The sequence below is a fragment of the Alligator sinensis genome, unplaced genomic scaffold, assembly GCF_000455745.1.
Source record: "Alligator sinensis unplaced genomic scaffold, ASM45574v1 scaffold1273_1, whole genome shotgun sequence".
Taxonomy (NCBI): Eukaryota; Metazoa; Chordata; order Crocodylia; family Alligatoridae; genus Alligator; species Alligator sinensis.
Window position 1 is genome coordinate 470,557 of NW_005842653.1, and position 20,666 is coordinate 491,222.

The 20,666-nt window shown below is 43.6% G+C and overlaps 1 protein-coding gene across 5 annotated transcripts in view; it reads left to right on the plus strand.

The window, feature by feature from the left end:
- The window catches only part of FLNB (filamin B), a 104,811-nt gene that overhangs the window by 13,633 nt on the left and 70,512 nt on the right, over positions 1–20,666 (plus strand). The gene's annotated exons all lie outside the window — the stretch shown is intronic.

The window sequence follows — 20,666 nt, forward strand, 5'->3', positions numbered from 1 at the left end:
CCAGGTGGGGATCGGGGTGTGCTGCAGCTCCAGGCTGCATGGGGATTGGGCTGGGGTGTAGGGGGTAGGGATGGCCCTTGAGGATGTCAAAACTTTATTAAGTGGCCCTCCAGCCAAATAATTGTCCACCCCTGAACTAGATGAACCATGCATGGTAGAAAGTGTATAACAACAGCTTTGGGTGACTGTCAGACTTCTCGGTGCTTATTAAATAACATTGATGCTACCTCCTTCAAGCCGACTTGGACCAGGACATGGAGAACAGACACCAGTTGAAAACTGCCTGCAAAAATTAAGTTTCGGATCTACTTATCATACAAGCGGACTAGTCAAATAATTGGCAGCCTTGTAGACTGACCCCCTGTCTAAACCTGCAGGTCGGATTTTCCACATTTTCAGCTTTTTTTTATGCAAAATAATCTTCCCCTCTGGCAATACTTGTTCAGTGTCGGTTCATGATAACTCACTTGCCATGGATTTTCTTATCCCTTCTGTGGGATAAGCAGCAATTGGAACTCGGCTTGATTTGCTAGTGCTGTGGAACTGGGGAACAGTTGAAAGAGGAGGCTGGCAGGTGGATGTGTCACGTGAGCCTGAAGTAAGAAGATCCAGTTGTGTCCCCTCTGCGTTTTCAGTCACCATTGAACTTCCCAAATCTGTATGTTCTTGTATACTAACATAACTCTGCTTACAGCTGTAGCAGTACAAAGGGCGGTATAGAATGCTGCATGAGTGAAGCAATTACAAATGTTGTGTGCAGTATAACCGTGCACTTAACATTTGAAATGGAAGGAATAGGCTGTATTCCAGTATAGAAAGGGTGCACAACTGAGCCTGAAGCACTTGGACTATTTAAAAAGGCTTTAATTGCACAGGGGCAGAAGGGTAAGGAAAGAAACTCCTTAGGGCAGAGGAAGTCTACATATCTGACTTCTAATTAACCAGTTTATTGTCTAAATACAGGCTTCATAAAAGTGCACTGCAGTTTGTTAATTTTTCTACTTATGCTATATAAAAGCTTCCGAACATAAGATTGGACAATGAAAGTTTTAAAACTGAAACATGCATCCAAGGTTTAAGTAGGACAGTCCGGCCTGCAAGCTAAAGGAGACTTGCATTGCATGTTGGTGAGGCCTCCAGTTAGCTGAAGTCTTTTATATGCAACCAATAGTTGCCAAACACATGGAAATACCTAATCCCCGGGGGCAAGCAGTTTGCCTTGTTAACTTGGGTTGGGGGGGAGGAGTCTGTTAAGTACCTTGCAACCACATAATGGTATAGTTGCAGGCTTCTACTGTGGATGTCCAAAAGATCATCCAGCCTGTGCTGGCTATAGGTAGTCTTGTAGGTTTGTGGACAAAAAGAAATTATGCTGGAATATGTATTTTAACTTTTCAGCAGACTCTCAAATGTTCTAGAGAGCAATATTTCATGCTAACTGCTGCACTGGTAGCTGAACTATTTGGTTGTGTACCAGATACCTGCACATGTGAAAACTTAAACTCTGCTTTGAGATCCAATTTAAGGATACAGACTTTCTCACTGTGTGGGCTACATGGGTGTCAGACCATCTCTGTGCTCATCACAGTTACCGATTGTCTCTAACCTAGCTAGTTCTCTGTGGACTATTTGACTATCTAATCTGCAAACTTCTGTGAAGCAGATGAATATTTTTCAGTTAGTGAATCTACCATGAAGTAGATTGCACATGCTCTCCAAGTGTGTGAATTACTTCTGCAGCAGGCGTTCCTGTGTGAGATGCTTACTTCCTAAGGTAACAGTTCACAGGAGCCTAGCCTCTAAAAAGTGTTCAAATGGTATGAAATCCTTGTTGGTCTAATAATAATATCAAATTCACCCAAGGAACCTTGCCTGCCTCGTGCTAAATAAAACATTTTGGCAGCTTCCAAACTGAACTCATCTGTGTAGGTACCATAGGTGCAGAGTATGTCGGGGCCTGAGGGTCCTGGTCCCCCTTTGGAAGAGGAAGTCCCAAAATGGGTGTATCAAGTTCTGGTCCTGGGCTGCATGGCTCTGGGACAGCATTTGTCTCAGATTTCCAGTATCATACAGGGATCTGGGCTTTCCATCACCATGGAAAAACATGGGAAATAGAAGGCTTCCCCTTGCAGGCACCATGGCAGGGAGCTGGATGCAGGGGGAGGGGTGTGTGTGTACATGCATGTGACCAGGAATACAGCCCTAGGCAGCAGTGGAGAGCTGCTTTCCCCAGCTGCCTGTAGGTAAGTGGCGGGGGGCGGAGGCAGTTTGAGGCCTCCATAGTGAGGGAGGGAATGGGACAAGGACTGGGCCTGGGGACACTGCCCAGCTACAGTGGTGCATGGGGCCTGGGGCTAGGGTGAGGAGTGGGACAGAGCCACTAATTGTCCAAGCAGTGGGAGAGCCAGGGCAACTCCCTGCTGCTGCATGCCTTCCCAGGGAGGGAACTGATGGGGGGACATGCACGTGTCTTCCAATCTTGTGTGCAGGGCAAGGGCGGATGTAGGCTTTCTGCTGTGGCCTTGGGGTGAGGACAGCAGGGTGGGGAGCCCCGAGCAGGCATCCCACAGTTGCCCTTGCCCCCCCCCCCCCCCCCCGCCCTCCCCCGCCCTGCTCAGCTCTGCTCCTTTATTTTCAAAGTCTTGCCTATATCAAAAAATGAAGTAATTCAACAGAAGTGCCCTGTAGACCACTTGCTCTGCATTTGGATATTGCCTGAATCGGTAGCAGAAGTAACTTAACTATAGCAAAGCTTTTTTCAAAGTAAAGAATGACTGACTGTAGCTGAAATCTAGCATGACAGGTATCTCTGAATTACTGGCTGTGGTGGACTGCAGCTGTATCTGTTAGTAAATACTTTCACCCTCTTCAAAAAGGAGGAAGGGAACAGGGTAAGTACTGAATATATTAGATGACCTTTAATACTTTTAATCTCCAATTCTGTCTGCTTGAGAAGAGAGCTAAACTTTGTAAAGGTGGATTAAGTTGAAATGGTCACTGTTAAGAGGCTCTTCTGTCTCCTTGCCCTAACTTCTGAAGTTGGCCTTTCTAAGTAGCATCCTCTTAGGCACACTTCAGTGTCCTGCAGAGCGTTTGAACTCTCCTACACTTCTCTCAAGAAAATAAAAAAAAGTTCCCCAACCAATGTAAAATATAACTGTCCATTAAATGGTACAAGCCACCCCCTGCGCTGCAGAAAACGAACCCAGTGGAGCTGAGTGGAAACAACACTGACAAACTAGCTTGATGCAGCTAAAATTGTCTAGAAAACTGACAAGCCTCAGGGATTTTCTTTTCTTTTTGAAAGGCTTGTTGACGCTCTGATGGAAACTGTTAAAGCTTAGTGGATGATGGATCAGAAGCTCTTCCCTCTGGCTATAGAGAATCCTAAAAGCAATATGAATATCTCTAGTTTGAATACCAGAGAGTTGTATTCTGTAGCCATTCATCTGCACTGTAGGAGCATTAAACAGCTGTGGCTAATATGTGCTAAAGCTATATTAATCCCATATGGCTCTTGTTGAGGTGCTTTGAGACCACCCATGCAGAATGCGCTTCATGCAGATTCATCGCTGCTATCCTTGTTTGGGAAGCTGTTCTCAAAGGGGGATTGTCTGACAATGGCCACCAAGATGTGTTGTTTGGGCTGTAAGCCAACATTTTGCTATTTACATTAGCAACTTCTAGCTGAAATTACACAAACCCAGCACTGTCCTCTGCAGACTGTTTAAATGTAAAGGTCTTAAATATTCACTTTGTAATGGAGAATGCCAGTATTTAACTTCGTGGATAGGTGACGGTACAGCTGTCTCCATGTTCTGGGATATAATGTAAAACGAGAACCTGAGACTTTGGGGAGACTTTTTCCTCCTAATAACTAGCCTCAGGACACTTGCCTTCTAGGCTTGGACTTCCTTGTCCTTTTGGAAGTGGTGGTCTTGATCCCCGAGGCTTTCACTGGGGTGGGCAGTTACAAAAGAACTGAATTTATGCAGGGACAAAACTCAGGATGTTCAAATAGTCGCAGCAAAAATACACAGCAGAACACTCTTTTGGGGACTTCTTAAAAATCCCTCTTCCATCCTTCCTGTCCTGTCTCTTTGGTCTGTTCTTTGTAGACTTGTGACCTTGTGGGTTTAATTTGCCAAATGTATAAATGATCTGACTTGGATGCAAGTAGGATTCATGTAACAGGCTTCTAGCTAGCCTGCTCTTGCAATGCAGTGTAATTGTCTTTAATTTCCTTGCTTGAAGAAGAGTTCTGTCAGGAAAAGTGCCTTGCTTTGGGTAAACTTATGATCTCTTTCTGATTTTGCAGTTCACTGAACAGTGGTGTAGTGGTGACTAGCCTCTAAGGGCACTACACATTTGCATTGAGGCTGCTTCACATTGTAATGGCTTGATTTAATCGAGTCTGCTGGAGCGTGGTGATTACTGTGCTCCAGCAGACTTCAGTGTCACATGTATTGGCATCCCCACGCTGAAAAATGGCAGCAGGAGCACTTTAACTAAAGCTTGAACGAGCCTTAGTGAAAGCACCCCCACCGCCATTATTCAGCACCAGGGATGCTGATGCACGTGACGCTCTGAGCACTCTAATTAGAGCCGCTCTTAGAGTGGTTCTAATTAAAGCACCTCCCTGCACCCACAACCTCCCAGAGCATGTGTATAAATGCCCTAAGCTCCTAATGTAGCACTGAGTTCAAGGTCACTTGCAGCACCTTTCAAGGACTTTGGAGCACAACCTTATAGGACCACAAACCAGTAATGTCTTTATTGCCAGTAGACTGTTAAGCATTACTGGCTTCAAGCTGCTAGTGGAGTACAAACCATGGGGCTTGTTTTGCTATGACCAAATAAGCATATCTGGAAACCAAATGTTTATCTTTATAGAGTAGATATTGAGATGCAGCTGGCATTAGGCAACTTGCTTTCCTTTTCTCTCTGCACAGGGGAATGATGGTATCAGGGCAGCAGACTGTTGTCAACAGTAATACTGGCATTGGCAGATTGCAAACAACCTCAGGGTAGCTGTGTGGCAAGGCTTTTACTAAACAACTGACAACTTGTTAGCATGATTCCAAAAGACACCTACTGAAGAACTTGTTGCCATGAAATGAGATGATCAGTCTGCCAGTCATGCAATACAAGCATGTTTAGAATAAATGCAAATAATTTGAAGTGGAAAAATTGCGCAGCCCTTAAAATGAAGGGGAGGGAGGGGCACAAACTTTTCCCATGCCTTTCTAAAAAGGCTTGGACTGCAAGATGCAGGTACAGCTGTGGTAACTAGCTCTGTAAATTCCCTGATTTTGTTTTTGTTATAAGCTGATGAATGCTAAATTAATGTTGAGCCCTCACCGTGTTTTCCACCACTATAGTGTATAGCAAAGCCTGGCTGAACTGTTCAGGGCTGTATGAATGGGGATTTCCTTCTACCAATCCTGTGTTTTAGTGCAGGGACTCTGGATGGTTCCAAATGGAAAAACTGAATCAAAGTGTACATTGTAGCCAAGGATTTCCCCAAACAGTAATCACTTCTGATTATTTCCAAAGTGTTGGTTTTGGCTTCAAAAATTCCATCCACTGTGGCTTTAATACTTGGCGTTTGCTGCACAGAAGACATTACTGAGCCATATCTGAATAGGCTCATTTATCTCTGCAGTCTTCTACTCACTGCCACTTAACAACTATCTTGACCTACACCCAGTGTGAGTAAACATGCTCTTTGAGAAATATAGGGGTCAACCTGGTGTCTCCAAACCTTTTTATATTGCTTGTACAGTTTGACTTTAAACTTAGACATCATATACTGCAGCACAAGGTGCTGAGAGGAAATGACTAGCCATCAGTGAGTTACCCTTTTGCTTTCAAGTGGGAAAACAAGAAAATAGGGAATGGCAAATTTACTCTGTACTCAACTTTTCCCCTAAGGTAGTTGTGAAATGACTATTTCCTGTACTGACTCAATGTGCTTGGTAGGGACTAGCCCAAGGGAAGTGCTAAGGATGGATTCCCATCCTAGGCTATTTGTCCCAGTCCTGTGCTCTGTTACCTGCCCGTATTCTTAGGCTCTTGTTTTTGTCCCAATATAATTGACTTCTGGTTCTAGGAGGAGGGAGAATCCCTGCAATAAGGCCTGTTTAAAAATGGCTGAATTGGGGGATCAACTGCTATCTTGAGTTGATCTTTAAGCCTCTTGTCAGCATCCTCCTATGCGGAGGTACAGGGAGAAGATTGAGGAAATTACTAAATTACTGGCACTTAAGGAACTAGCTTTGCCATCAAGCTAGGGAGTCATCAGTTTAAGCAGCAGTGACATTGATCTGAAGCCTGAATTCTGGTGAATCTCAGTATGGGCAGTTCTCTACTTCAGCTTTGGCTACAGATGGACATATTCAGAACAAGCATGTTATAAGCTTAAAAAAACACTAATTATTATTATTATTTTTTGTATCCAATAAGATTGTGATGTGAGTTCTGGACCTATATTTCTTGTTTGAAGACAGCTGTATATTTCATTGAAGTCTTAATGCTTCTTCTAAAAATAGAACTTGCTTGATGCAGGTGAACTGGATTGAAATGTTGCTGACTTGAGTACATTAAGTTAGTCTTACAGCACTGTAATTCGGCAAGATTTGACTTTGCAGTTACTGACCTGTCATTTCACATTTGCCACAGTCCCAGTATTGTGGGTCAAGACAAGCAGCTTGCTTTTCTCTACCAGGCTGTCCTCTAGTTCTGAAACTTCAGGCCAGGTTCTTGCCAATGACCTTCTAAATCAATGGCACATGGCAAGGACCAGATGGGCTTTCTTTAAAAGCAAGCAGCAAGTTAAATATCCATGAAATTGGAAGTAGACTATGAAAGTTTGCCTACAAGTGCCTTATAGGACTTGAGGCTGTTGCATAGTGTCCTAATGGCCTTGGAATCAGAAAAAAGCTTTTGGTGGATGATGGAAAAAACAAGATCAGCAGACATGCAGTGCCTGGAGCAGATAGTTTAGAGCTGTGCCTGGACCATAAACTTACTGTCTCAGGCAGTGCAGCTGTGAGGGGGCTTCTTCCTGCCTAGGAAGTAGTCGAGCACTGTGAAGGGGCAGCTAGGAGTGGGTTAACTTTAAGACTACTTAGGCACAGAGCTAGTTGGCGAGTTCTGTCCTGCTGCCAGTTTGGGAGGCAGCTTATTCAGAGCTGTACAAGGTGCTGGGACATTATTGCTGAGGACAGCAAGCTGTCGCACAGATCTAGTCTGCTGAAGTGAAGAGTCTAGTCAAGCACTAACACATGTTGGAATCTGTAAGTCAGAGGGAGTTAAGGAAATGGACTTTGACCTCAGATGTCAAAGGGTGCTTTAAATCTTAGACGCAGGTTTATTCCCTTTTTATACAAAGCTGTCGAGAGTTCACCTACTCAACCTGGAGAAATCAGTGGGGTAGTGTTGATGTTTTTGGCTGCCTCTGCTGCAGCACACACGTACCCAGACAAACTGCTAGTTCATCCCTGCATGTGCCTGAGACCTGGTTTTTCGTAGCAGAGTTAAGCAGTGTAGCTTATGAACCCTGGGCTGCTGCAGCAGAGCGTTAACTAGGATCCCAGCCATCAGGCTTGGGCAGTCAATCTGAAAGTCCCCGATTTGCTGCAGTGCTACAGTTTCCAGTACCCCAAGCTACATTCAAATGTGTGACCACAGCGTACCCCCAAGCCTTGCGCTCTAATTGGGGAATCCTTTCTTCTAACCGTGAGCTAGTGAGGAGTAGTTGCAATGCTAGTAGCTCAGTATTTGGTATTATCTGCTTGTTTCTCTATGGGCCTTTTTTTACACATGTGCGGCATTGGGAACAAGTGCATCACTGGTACAGTGCATGTCAGTGCTGAGAAAATGGTGGTGGTGTGCTCTGACCTAAAGTACATCGAACACATTTTAGTTCAGAGCACACCACCTCCATTTTCTCAATGCTGACATGCTGATACACATGATGTGGGAGGCTGCCAGCGCGCGTCAATCTGTGTACTCTGGATTTCCAGTGTGTTGGAGCAGATTCCCTGCATGTATGTAAGTGCCCTAGTGCTTCAGCCCATTCAGGTTAAACAAGACACACTTGCAACTGAAGTAGAAGCACCATTTCACAAAAAACATAGAATCCTTCTTTCTACACTGAACCATAAAGGAGGTAGGAGTCGAATGCATCTCTCCCAGGCAGCTCTTCTTGCTGCAGTCTGGACACAGCTTCACAATAATAAGTGCTTTAACTCTACCATACAGCTATTAAAGATCTCAGGCAGGCATTGGATGGTATGGAACAGCACTACAGATGTAGTAGGAATAGATTTCAGGAAAGCTACCTGTGTACTAGCTTATTAGAGATGAGCAAAACTGCCTAGGGAGCCTCCCTAGAATATAAACGAGCCTTACACTGCCTTGTGGCCATAGCGTCTAAAGCAGCATTTCAGTCGGGCCTGTCGCATATAGAAAGCAAGCTGTGATCTCATCAGCCACTTCTGGGGGCTCTAGCACAGGAGCGAGAGGTGACCTCACTAAGGAGGAATGTGCTTTGTTAAGTATAAGAGGGGCCTGTGCTCGTGGGGCCTATTGTCAGAGCAGTGTTTGTCAATGATGTAATTTCTGCGAGGCGTGCTGCAGCAGGCCTCAAGGACGCAGGAAGCGGGTTTGAGAGCTAGTTTCTCAATTGGCAATAAATGGGAGCAGAGTTCCACAGGTGGGGTGTGGAAGAATTTATTGGAACAGGAAGTATTACTGTGCCTCCTGTTTCATACCATAACTGCCAGACGAACAGCCAGAGGTTTCCAATACAAAATGTGGTGGTGGCTAACTTAGTAGTGTTGGCAGACAGCCTTGGAGAACTGGCAAGGGACAAGCTAACTGCTAACAAAGCAGCACTTATGAAAGCTTGCTGGTATATAAAGATTGAACATTCAGACTGTCCCTTTTAAAAGGGATCACAGATGCACACAGAAAATACTGTACTTGTGACTTAACTCAATTGGCAGCTGGATACTTTGCCTTCCTGGTAGTACAGCTGCAAGAGGATCCATCTGGCAGTGAACAAATGATTCTTAAATGGTGAACATGAACGGTTGCCCTCATTCAGCTTTTTGTACAGCATTGCCGCTTCCTGGGCATGTTGGTGAAAATGGATTAATGATACCCAGGCAGTATTTAAAACTGCTTAACCTCTCTGAAAGAGAGGCTTGACACAAAGCTACTTTTGGAAACAAAGCGGGCCGAGGAGCCCAAAGCATAATCTTCTTGTGATTAACTCGTCTGTCTTTACCGCAGAACTGCTAAACTCAGAAATTCATCCAGCCTTGCCCTCTTCTCGGAAGAAGGCAGGGCTTTGTGTCAAAGATGACTCCCTCAGATGCTTATGATGTAGAGTATCATCAGTTTTTGCCTTTGTCTCAGATACCAGAACCTGGCCACATTATGCACACTTAGCATATGGCTCCTCTAGTTTATAAAATGGTGCCAAAGAACTCAGTACTGTGCCTATCTAGAAATCTTTTTTTGGAGAAGTCCTATTTCTTTACTAGTGTGGATAGCCTTTCGTAATGACTTTGCACTTACGGGAGGGAAAAGAGGGGATCCAAGTGCCCAGCTGCCCCTTTTTAGAGCAGCCATTTTTTGGCCTTTTTTGGTCTTGCTTTTGCAGGAAAACCTCCTTGACTTCCTTCAAACATGATAAGGCTTCAGTAATGTTCTCTGGGGAGGGGGGAGGAAAATTTTAAAATAGTATCTTCCCTTCCCTCTGCCTATCCAGCACAGTGGATGTGAGAACTTCTGCCATTTGAGGCCTGTAATAGAAACCACTGTGCCTTGGTGCATGGCTGGGAAGGTGTTGTGAAGAGCCCTGTTGATAAAGCTGCGTGCCTCAAAAAGGACAAAAATCACATAAGCAGCAGAAATGAGGTGCAGTTTGAAGGCCCAATAAAAAATGAAAGGCTCCAAGGTTGCAAGATAGTAGTTGACATTTATCACAAGAAATGCCCCAGCCCCCTATCCACTTCCATTGCCCTCCGCTGAACTCTCCAGTTTGTGCACATCATATCTGTAGTGGGGGGGCCCTTAACTGGACGTTTTGGGTGTTACCATGGGTGAGCTAAATAGCGTGGGGGAGAGCTACCTGGCACTGTCACTTGGTGAAGTGGCAACCTGTTTCCCAAGTAACGAGCAGTTTCTACAGCCCTGAAATCTTTAGGTGGCCCTATAATAAGGGGTTATGGAAGGAAGTGGTGGAAACATGTCCCGAAAGCACAAAGAAACCCATGTGACTGACATTTTTCCCCATGGAGGATGTTGCTAATGGCTTTAACAGACACCATAATTTGTGGAATGAATGCGTACAACACACTGCAGCGAACTTCCTTTATCAAATTGCTCACTTCTAAAGTGAATCTCATGTACAAACTTCCATGTGCATGTGCCAAACAGTGGAAAATACTTAAAACAGCAGCTCCATTCATGAAGTGCTTCCTGACTGAACGGAGATATGATACCATCCGAAAAGACTTGGTGTAGGTGGCGCACATACAATGGTGACTGTAGTATCAATAGAGTCATTGCAAAAAACACAGATATTTCAATGCATCTCTTCCAATAGTGGATGTTGCACTAGCAAGTTGGCCTTCTGATAGGTAACAGTAGTTCCTAATAGCATTACCTTATATGAGTTTTTGATAAAAGTCAAAGTGGCCTCACTGCCTGCTAATTAAGGGCTGTAAATTCCCAGTCATGCTCTATGTAGGGACGTTTGCCTTTCCTAAAAATTATATTAACACTGCTCTGAAGTACAGGATGATTTTTGCCTCTAATATAGGTGATGTGGTCTCTCTCTCTCTCTCTCTCTCTCTCTCTCTCTCTCTGAAAAAACCAAAACCAAACAGGTAACTTAACAGAACTGAAAATAACACTATCTAGTAGAGCAGAATTGCAAGTTTTGAGAGTATTTAACTTTCTCAGATCTTTGCAGTGTTCATAGGACTTTTTTTATGTTTGTTCTCGCAAGCTGCCCAAGAGCCCAGAAAATTGAATCTGCTCAATTTTTAGGTGTTCTTTATGTCTCTTCTTTAAGCTGGTGAACAGAACTTTTATGTATACAGGCTCTGTTGATGAAGGAAACTATGTAATAGTTGCAGTAGCTTATCTTGTTTCCACTTATTGTCTACTAGAAAATGACTTTTAGTTCTCTACAGTCGGGTAAAGTTCAAGGAGCATTGATTAAACTTGCCTAATATTTCTCCTGCTCTCTGTTTAGTCTTTATCTGAAGACATTTTTTAATAGGAGGAAAAGGTAGAAATTATTTGGATGTCTCTAAATTGTGATGCTGGCTTTTGGGGATTACTTCTCCCTCCCCAGATCATGATTTCACAGAATATTTTGCCTCTAGACAAAAATGAGGTTAGTTGTGTATCTTTTTTAAAATATGCAGTAAAGGTTGTGCTATGTACAAAGGGAGTAAATGCAGTGTTTTGCTTCAGCTATCCCAATCTGGGTTTCAGAATGTTGCTATTAAAATGTGGGGTTTTAGTGCCCTCATGTCCCTGTTCCTTTTAAATCCAGTGGCCATAGAAACTTGAGTTTCCAGGCTTAATGGGAGCAGAGAAGCCTTGCAAGTGTGACTTGTGTACACCCTACAAGCTTAAACCAGAAAACCTGATGCTTGCTTAATCGGGTATTTCATGACTTCTTTGGCCCTAATATGGCTTTTCTGAAGTACTGCCAGCCCTGAGTGTCCAATGTTCCCATGTTGTTTTATGCAGCAGCTGTATGATCCTTAGTTCTGGCATACGTATCAAGAGTGAAGTAGATAAAAACTTGCACTCAAATCTTGAGGGTGGCTTTTAGGTTCCTGGCATTCAACACTGGGCTTGGTAGAAGGTACACATATAAAGTACTGTAACTTGCACAGAGTTGGCAACTTTCCACCTGGCTTGGTGGGATCTGATGTGTATTGCCACAAGTAGTAAACTGGCTTTAAATGTCTTCATGGCGAGGCACTCAAATTAATCATTAATTTGATCCACAGCGTTGGCTCAGAACTAAAATGTAAGTATATGAAGTTAACCGGCTCTGCCAGGATTGTCTGTGTGTGGTGCTACCAGTCTTGCATTGATGCTGAATCTAAAGAAAAAATTATACATCAGTTTATAGTTTAAGCTTTGGTTACTATGCTCAAGTAGTAGCATATCTTGCATGCCTTGGACTGTATAATTATGTGGGCATGCTGCCACTTAGTTAATGGGATAATAAAAGCATAAGAATTACAATATAGGATCTCTGTGGTGTGATGGGAGATCCAAGACTGATTTTTGGTTTTTCTTCCTCTCTTGCTACCAAATAACTGCCTAAGTGCTGAATATTAATTAATAAAAACAAGTTACTTAAAATGCTAGCTTATAAACATAGTTACCAAAATGGGCTTTTCCATGTTTGCTAGTGTTGTGTGAGCTCTTGTTGGCAGAGAGAAGGTAATCTGGTAGTGTCTTTGTGGAGTTAGCATGAAGTTGTACTAGAAGGTTGAGTTACTGTGGCAGCCTAACGCTCGGCTTGGCTGCATGCTGGCGGATTAGTGAATCCATTCCTGGTGGTAACTTTTCTGAGCTAGCAAAGTTAAAACTACCCCAAGGGGAAGGCTTTGATATTTTTTTTTTTTCTTTCAATTTGCCTGATTGGTCTTGCTGGTTAATGAAGTAAAGGTACAAACTAAACAATATAATTGGGAAGCCAGGGTTGCTACTAAGGTTTAACATAAACTTTAAATGCTTTCTGCTCATACTGTATTTTGCTTGGGTTGGGCAGTGCCTAGCTATGCCAACTGCATTAGGCCATTGGTTAGTTGATCACTGAATCATAATTGGAACCAGGGCTAGAAGCAATCCAGAGAGGTCATCTGCTCCAACCCTCTGCTCAGGGTAGGATCGCTCCAGTCTAAATCATCCTACACAAGTATGTCTAACGTGCTGTTAAAGGTTCATTTCTCTGTTAGCCTGGACTTGATTGGAAAGAGTCTGCCAGAATTTCTCTCTCTTCTGTTCAAGGACCTCTTCTTTACCCTTTCTGGTGTTCCTCCTCTATTCTCTTTGAGGCTCGTGCCTTATTTTTGGCATGTGTTATAGGAACAGCATAGAAGTTAAGCTGACAAGGTCTCCACATTTTTCATCGCTAGGCCCTTGCTGTTCAGGGTAACTTAGTCCTTCCTCTTCCCAGTAATAGTCAAAGTAAGGAGGCTGAAGGCTGGAAAAGTACTTTAGCAAGGCTTCCATGTCTTGTGCTTGGCCAGCTGGCTGAGCACAGTGGACTCTTGATTTGGCAGTCTCTAATTGATGGATTAGATGAAGCCTGGTTCTGCTGACATAACATAATACTGCTTTGTGGGTATGCCTAAGAGAATCTCAAACAGCAACCAACCCCTTATCGTCTCTGAAACTTTTAAATCTTCTCTGTGCAGCTTCTCAAGCCTCAGTGCACAACCAGAAGTATGCCACTTGTGCTGGCATATCCAGAGCCAACTGTCAGCAAGCTGAACAAAAAGAATTCTGTTAATTATCTGCCACTAAAGGGAATACGTGTTAAAGAGCTGCAGTAGAGTTGCATGACTGTATGGAAGCAAAGGCCAGTGTCTGACACTAGGGGACGCAAGGCTTTGTAAAAAGGAATCAGTCAGATGGAGGCATAAAATTTGTATACTAATGTCAAGCTATATAGTGATGTGTGAACAGGGCAAATAAAACATTTGTGTTCTTCCTAGGTGATGCCTCCAAATGTTTCAACCTCAGCTTCTTGCTTTTGGAAAGCTGTGGTAGTGCTGTCCACCTCCACATGGGAGAAGTGGGGGTGGGAGGGTGGGGAGTGACTTTAGGCAAGAATCCACTAACAAACCACTTGACTACCTTGATTTATGTAGTCTGATCACTAATTAAGTTGTCCCAGAAACTGATACTTGTGGTGATTGGACTCTCCTTTTCTACCTGCACAGCAGAATTTCATCTGACTGCTCCTCCTATGTACAGTATAGTTACAAGCAGACACTTGCTCATCTTGTTGGTATTTGTGTTGCAAGCAGTAACTGGAGAACTGGTAATCAGATGCATTTTCATAAGGTTTTAAAAATTGATTGAGAAATCAGCACTGCATTCCCTCTTTTTAAGCTTGTTCTGCAAATACACAGAGCTCTTTATCCAACTGTCATAGAAAATATGTCCACTAAAAATAGAAGTCTCTTTTCAGTTGGTTCCATTTTTAAAATATTGTTGGCATACAAGGTAGGCACAAGCGTAAGATTCAAGCAAAAAAACCCTCTAAACTTGGAGTGTCCAACACTTTTGAGAGCTTGGTCAGTGAGACTAGCTTTTACTGTATGATGATGTCACCTTGTCCAAGCAGGGATATCCACTTTTGAAGACTCTTTAAATGGAGGCAAGTTAGAAATTTGTCATTCTTTCCAGAAATGTTACTCTTGAATGGCTGCTTGCAGCCATGTGGTAGTTGGCATCCCATCCTTTTTCTGTAAATGACCCAGAAATGGGGCAAATGGTCAGCTTTGGAGTAAACCAGAAAATCTTGACTATGGTCTCTTCTCCCTATTTCTCCTCCCCTCCACCCCAGGTACGTTCAAGTTCAGAAATACTGTATATGGTGGTTTGTTGTAGTTGCCACTTGTTGAACATGCATCCATAACCTCAACTTGCTAATGTAGCTGTTGCACTGAAGAGTAACTCCATATGGAGTGGCTTTCAGGGGCTCTTCAAACTGACTTTTTTTCTTCTTTTTTGGAATAAGAAATCACAGCTACAAGGGTATCTGTCTAAATTGTATCTTGTAATTTAAGTGTATCCTTCCCAACCCTTTTCTCCACCCCTATCCACTATCACCAAAAGTTGAGCAGTGTTTTGGAACAGACTCCCAATGGGGAGGAGGTGGTGCAGGAGTATATGAGTTTAAGTTAGTTGAGATGAACTTGACAAGAGCCTGAACTGGAAAGGATGATGTAGTTTGCAATAGGAAGATTCTGGTCTAGATGACACATCTGGGAGCAACTCCCAGGTCATGCATTTTTTGGAGAGGTTTTCAAGCCCAGGCTAGTTTACTAGCTGGGCAGCAGACTACAGTCTAGGTTTTGATTATGCTTGGGCTGGGAACAGGCTTCTTCATTGAGGAAACAGGCCAAATGAGCATAGCTGCTAGTCCGTCGTCAAGAATTCTTGCTCCTCTCTCTCTGTCCCTCACTCTCTGCTGGAAGGACAATATCTTCCGCACTGGTCTGGGGAAGAATCCCAAAATGTCAGGGCATAAAAACCCAGAGTGATACTCCAGACATGTAGACAGTGCAGAAGCTGTGCACTGTTGAGGTCCATGTTCACCCCACTGTAGGTGTAAATAGGGTGCACCCCTTAGTGATGAAATGCTGTTGAGAAAGTCATAGCTACCTTTTTCTAAGGCTCAAGGAAGCCTGCCCTATCTTCCCATTCAGATGGGCTGCAAGCGTACCTGTTGCTGGGTCTGATCTCATTAAAGTAATCCCTGAAACTGGGAACTAATACTGCTACTTCTGCTTTGCTCTTATCAAGGGCTGCTGCTGAGGCACACCTAGCATGGGGCGGGGGGACGCGGTGGCATTGCAGCATATGAATCAGACCGCCAAGCCACAGGGTAGATTGATTTTTAAATCGAGCTGCTTTAAATTGGCAAGGCAAAAGCCTGATTTAAGTAATTTTTTTTTTTGTTTGTTTTTTTTTTTAATCAACTTTCCCATTTGTTTTTGTTTTTAATCGACTTTCCCCCCTTTTTTTGTTTTTTAAAGAAAGATGTATTTGCATTGGTTGATTATAATAAAACAAGTTGATTTACAACTAAATACAGTTTTTATAATATATTTGGTACATATGGCTCCTAGGTACCCCAGCTACGTGTGTGTGTGTCTCATTATAGCTTTTAAATATAGCTTAACATATTTGGATATAGCATAATAAAATGTAGTATTTGTCTATAAAAATGAAATGCATATTTCTTATTCACTAGATGATTCAACTTTTTTTTTCCTTTTCCTACACTGTCTTCAGCTTAGTGTTAGTCCTTCCTGTTGCATGCACTGCTCCTTTTACTCTGCTCCCTCTCCCTCCTCTACACAAACTAACAGACCCTCCCTTCCAACAATCCACGATTTTCTTCTATTATAACTCATTGGCCTGCTGTGCTGCAGTACTTTAATTACCTTCAAGTGCTCTGTTTCTCTTGCTTTGCATCTTTGTACATATGCAAAGGAACCCAAAATGGCCATTTAACTAAAGTATCCACAACTTCCCAGAAGCAGGGATTGGTAATTACTGAACAGATGGTTGTTTTCTATGAGCTGGAAGATAAGCTTCCATAAATATTCGTAGCTTGAATGGTGAGTGAGTCAGATCCAGTAGAGAGACCAAACTCTGATTTTACCACCATCCAGGTGGGCTCTGGATAATCCTGGTCAGCAGACATCACGTGTACTCTTCAGAGTCAGAAGCCAGGTTCCAACACCTGTGATGACTTCGATCTTTTGCATCCAGTAGTCTAGACCCTGCATCCCTTGCAGGGTCAAGCCCCTACTACCTTAAAAATATGGCATACAGTTTCAAGTTTGACCTCAAAAGTTAGATGTTTTTCCCCCCCACCACTGTTATGTAGAAGAAAATCAGCCTTTAATGCCAGGGTTTTCAGGAGAGGCTCATTGACTCAACATATTTAAATTATTTTAATAGTTTGTACTGAATTTATACCCTGGCCTATGCTGTATTAAATAGCTTAAATTGAAATTTAATTTTTTTAATGGAAAAAAACATAATTATAAATTAAAAGTATAAAGAAGTACAATTTTTAATTAAATTCTAACTTTACATTTTAAATCCAACTTTTTTTATCATAGACTTTTATCTACCCTGGTAAATTAAGATTTAATTGGTTGCTGTGCCGTGATCCCTCCAAATGTTGACTTGCATTTGTGTGCCATAAAAAACAAACATAGAAGGGTGTTTCATGCACTGACAGTGGCAGAGATGGTGCCTTGTTTTAACCTAGCCAGTATTTTGATAGTCACTTGCATATCCTGGGAATACAAACCAGGGAGACTAAATTAAGCTGTAAGTAGCTACTTATTTAACCCATAACCACAGTTTAAATTAGTATATGTGTATATGACTTTAACAATGACAGACTAAGAACAGAATGCCAAAATAAAACTGAGGCACCCTGGATGTGAGGTCCTTTGGACCATAGGCAGCTGTTGACTTTTAGTCTGCAAGCCTTGGAGGGTTCCTTGGAGCTTCCAGTCTAGCCTTAGATCTGGGAAGCTTTTATTTAATTAAAAGTAGTTATACAGCTTTTTCCCTTGCGCTTCTTAGTAAAGCTTCATTTGGGGAAGTCTGCTGTAACTGGGTGTGGGGAAAGTTCTTCCTTCTCCAGTAAGTTTTCAGATTTAAGTGAAACTTTTTCTTTTTTTTTTTTTTTAAATTGGAGTTCTATATGGGACCGTGTGTTGAGTTGATTTACAAAAACCACTCCACTTATGTGAAGTTCATCTTCGAACATCCAACTTTAAATTTCTTGAGCCCGGGTAAGCCTTATTTCTCTCAGATTAGTGTAGTGGTCCTAGTGTGACCTGTTACCGGTATTCACATGCACGGGTACTTGGCAGTTGTTTCTCTTTCTCCCTCCACACTTGAGCAAGGCGTGTAAAATGTCTTGCAGAATTTTTAAGACTAATGGTCAGACTCCTATCGCTCAAAGGCAAAACACCATTCAAAGCCTTAACGTTACAATGCCGTTGTCTGTGGAGCATGTACTACTCTATTATGAAATTCTGTAATTATTAACTACCTCTTTTGTGTATTGACTCCAAAAAAAACATTCTTGTACCGGGCTCATCGTTTGCAGTCAGCAGCTTTTTCAACTTGCCCATCTCAGAAAAGGGAGAGCCAAAATTTAAGCCTCATTATTACAATGGTAACATGTTGTCTTTTATCTAGATAAAATGGATCATAGTAGTGAAAAGAGGACATGCCTAGCAGATGCTGGGCAAGGAGAAGCAAATCTAAAACACTTCAGTTATAAAATGTCCTGGGATTATTTTTAAGATGCGTGTGTTCTGAGGGACTGGTCTGCCATTTTAAGGTCATCTAATGAAGATGCTAATAGCAACATGACTGAGGCAAAACTACTTGACTTTTTTTTTTAAGCTCCCATATCTGATCAGCTAGTTGGATAGCAGCACAGTGGTCTCTTGAACACTGCCACCTCCCAGCTCAAAATAAGCATCTGCCTTTTATTTCTTTTCCTTTCTACTGTAGACTTTTCTGGATTTTAGGAGTTTTTCCAGTTACGAGACTGGCACATGCAGAAGGAGAGCTGTCACTTAGATGGATGCATTCTTTGCACGCTTGTGCCTCATCCAAAAAGCCAGAACATTTATTTGCCAAAGATGCTGTTGCATGGCAGTTGCAGTCACTTAAAGGTAGTCAACTAGGGGACAGACGGATATAACATTTGAAGCGTTTCCAATGTAGCTGTATTTTGAAACTCTTCAGCCGTAGGCTTCTTGCTGCATGAAGCAGCATGTCCTCCAGCAAAGGGGTACCAGGGGCTGTTGGAGCTGAAGCTCCATGTGCCACTCCAGCTGCTGCCACAGGGCAGGGGGAGCGGAGCAGTCTCCAGTGCTCTCCGCCTCCTTGTTCTGGGTCTCCTGGCTCTGAGAGTGGAAGCAAAGCCCATAGGGTGCTTGCTCATGGTCTGCCCTGCTCTCTCCTCCTCCCTTCCATGGTTCAAAAATACTACATCTGTCCATGGTCCTCATCTCCCTGACACTCTCTCTAACCAAAGTTTACTGCAAAGGAATTCACTCTATCCAATTGAAGAGGTCACTAGTTTGGGCTGCAGTATGTCACCTTTGTGTTGTATCACAGATGTCACCAACTTACTTTCTTAAACTGAATGGCTCCATATGAGTGGTGTCTGGCTCTTGATGCAGTGTAATCCCACAGCATGGCTGATGGGCAAAAGTGAGGACTTATCTTCTGTCATCACGGTTGGAAACACTAGCAATTTTAAAACGGGAATGCCTGGTCCTGCAAGCAAGCCCTGGCTTCAAAAGATGCCTGAGGTTTTTCATTCTTAACTTTCCTATGTGGAAGCAAGCAGGTCTGGGGGAGGGGGAGGGGAAACAAAACTTAAACTGCCTTTCAAAACATAATTGCATAATGTGTGTGTGTGTAGTTTGTTTGTTTTTGTTTTTCTTCTTCCCCCCAACCTGCTGCTCTAGTTAATGCTCAATACCTTTCCTTCCCTACCCCCACCATGTTGGCTGAGCCCAATTTCAGATATTGGACCTACTAGTGTTGGCCATCTGTAAGACTTCCCGAATGACCTTGTGAACTCATCTAAACTGTTGCTGTTCTGCCTCAGAAACCCCCCTGTGACTGCTCCGTGCTTGCCGCAGTTGCCAAGAGCCCGACATAGTTGCATTCTGTAGGCCTTGTGGATGCAGGTGACCGCACAGCCTGTCCCTGGCTATACCAAGTACAGCAGAGAGTGCTCCAGGACCCTGCTCTGGTTTTTTCCTGTTTATGGTCTGGGCTTGGAGTAGTGCCTTTGAATTTGGTCCTGGATATAAAACCCAGTGCCAGGTGTTCTCTTGCCTTTGCTGGTCCCTTGTACATAATAGCAGGATAAGTAAGCTGCTTTGCAGTCAGCTTGGTGGGAGGAGGGAAGGGAGGTACTTTTTGTATGTAGAGTAGCAAACTGTTGCTTTAGGAGTATAACTGACACCTGCCCCATGGGCAGGGAGCAGTCTCCCTTCTGGAGCGCTGTTAACAGAAGCGACCCTGCAGGACAGGGTGTCCCTTTCCTCCCCCTCCACCAGTGACGTGCCTGCACATAAATTGTTAATGCACTTACACAAGGTTACAAGAGACACTAAATGAAGCTGAGGGGCTGCTAGCTTTAAAGTGAGGAAAAACATTCTGAAGTGTTGCATAATAGCCCTGTAGTACTCATGAATTGCAGAGTTATCTATTTATGTGAGATCTCTGACTACATCAAAGTGTGTTGTAAGCCTTCTACAAAATGACCCTATAGAGCAGTGTTTCTCAACCCGTGGTATGCGTACCCCCAGGGGCATGCAAGATCTGGGCAGGGGGTATGTGGGTGCCACGTTTTGAGTTTGGCCTGCCCCCCCACTTGGTGGGTTGCAGGCGTCTTTGCCTGTTTGGGCCAGAAGTTCTGGCTGCTGCCCCTCCCGCTGTGTCCAGTGCACTGGGGTGTTCACTCACCGGCGTCAGTGTGCCAGGGGACAGGGAGGAGGGCCCTGTGCAGGCTGCTTTGTCCCAGGCTGTGGTCTGCGAGGAAGAAGTGGGATTCTGCTCGTGGCGGCAAAACCAGAAGTGCTACGGTGGGACTTCTGGTTTTGCTTTTGCTGTGTCGATCGGCAAGTGGTACATAAGGTACCAAAGGCTGTAGAGCGCTTTCTGGAATTTTTTTCTGACTTGCTAGGTCTTAGACCAGGGGTGGGCAAAATATGGCCTGCGGGCCAGATCCAGCCCACAACGGGTCCCCCGGTTGCACCCAGCCCAGGCTGTGGCACGTGTGGCCAGACTTGCTTCCCGGCTGCTGCTGCTGCTGA